We start from the raw sequence: 1,763 nt of genomic DNA on the forward strand, positions 1-1,763 counted from the left end.
ATATGGTGGAACTCTCCCTCACTGATTCCTCTCTGACATTTGCGACCGTCGGTGATGGTCATTACTCCTTCTTCCCCTGGTGCATAACAAAGGTCTAGCACCTGGAGAAGAAGGAGAAACGACCCCCACGACAACAGTCGGGCTTCTTCATCCTCTCATATATGGTGGAGACTCGACAAACTTAAAGTCAACACAAAATATTGTTTAATTATCTTTCTAAAAAAGGATTTGGCTGGTCTCACCTCGAGGTCGGAGGGGGTCGGTGACGGGGACGATGGCGGGGATGATGGAGGGGGGCTCCTAGATTTCTGCGAAAACAAAAACCCTATAAGCTATCAACTAATCATATGCATATGCCTTACATAGTGCTCTCCAATTTTAGCATTCAAAGTAGGAGTTGTTTTCCAATTTGAGCATTCAATAAGCAAAATCAAATCGCAAAATAAAGTAGTATTCAAATTAGGATGCATTCAATTATAAGCAAAACTACATCATCTCTTGCGTCTGTACATCGTCAAATATTATCACTAATACACCTCGAATACTATCATACATATAACATCGCTAGTACAGCTAGAACCATAGCGCCCGACGGGTATTGGCACGGGCGGTGGACATCCAAAGAGAAGGAACCATCACAGGATCGCTCCAGTGAGATCCCTGAAGAACCTGCCAGGTATTGTCGAACCTGCCCTCCAGCACAACCATGTAGCGACGGACGTGCTCGTCCTCTTCGCTGACACGGTGACGTACCACCTCCGCGGTGTCCGGAAGCCTCGGCACCATCACTGGCCCACGCGACCGCCACCAAACAAGGATCGGGTCAATGACGGGATGGCTCCTCACCAACCTACGCCCCCCGAAAGGTAGCACATCCCAAAACCATCCAGGCGGAGCCCAGTCCCGGACATGGCCCGTCTGATCAAGTCGGCCTCCTCCGCCGAGTCGACGACGAGGATGCGGGATAGGCATCGTCGACGTCGATGCGGAAATAATTGCTTTAACTAAAAAAATAAACTAGTTCTACTTGCTAAAAATAAACTACTTCTATAGTAAAATAAACTAGTTTTATTAAATCAAGAAGTTCAACTACTAAGCACTTACTATAAATAGAATAAAGTAGTACTTACTAAAAATAAACTACTTCTATATATAGTAAAATAAAGTAGTTTTATTAAATCAACTAGTTAAACTACTAATTAATTAAGCACTTACTATAAATAAAGTAGTTTTATTAAATCAACTAGTTCAACTACTAATTAAGCATTTACTGTAAGTAAACTAGTTTAACTAGTTCAACTACTAATTAACCACCTCCGTGGTGTTCGAAAGAAGAAAAAAAGAGGAGAATAAGAAAGGATTAGTAGAGGAGAAGATCAAAGAAAAAAAGAACAAAAAAGAGGAGAAGAAGAAAGGAATAGAGGAGAAGAAGAAAAAATAGAATATACTATTTTTTCCTCTTCTTCCTCTCCTCTTCTTCTCCTTCTTCTTCTCCTTCTTCCTCTCATGCTTCTTTTTTTTTCTTCTTCTTCCTTCTTTCCTTCTTCATCTTTTCTTCCTTTTCCTTATTTTACTTTTTAATCTACACTAACCTAAAATGCACTAAACTAAAATCGATATCTACTAACATTAATCTAAATAAAAAATTAATAAATATATATATATGAAAAAAAGGGGGCTCACATCGGGGGCGGCCGGCGAGGGCGACGGCGGCGGGGGGCGCTGAGGGCGACGACGACGGCGACGGGGGGCGGAGGGCGACG

This window comes from Triticum dicoccoides, chromosome 2A (assembly GCF_002162155.2).
Source record: "Triticum dicoccoides isolate Atlit2015 ecotype Zavitan chromosome 2A, WEW_v2.0, whole genome shotgun sequence".
In the NCBI taxonomy this organism is placed as follows: domain Eukaryota; kingdom Viridiplantae; phylum Streptophyta; class Magnoliopsida; order Poales; family Poaceae; genus Triticum; species Triticum dicoccoides.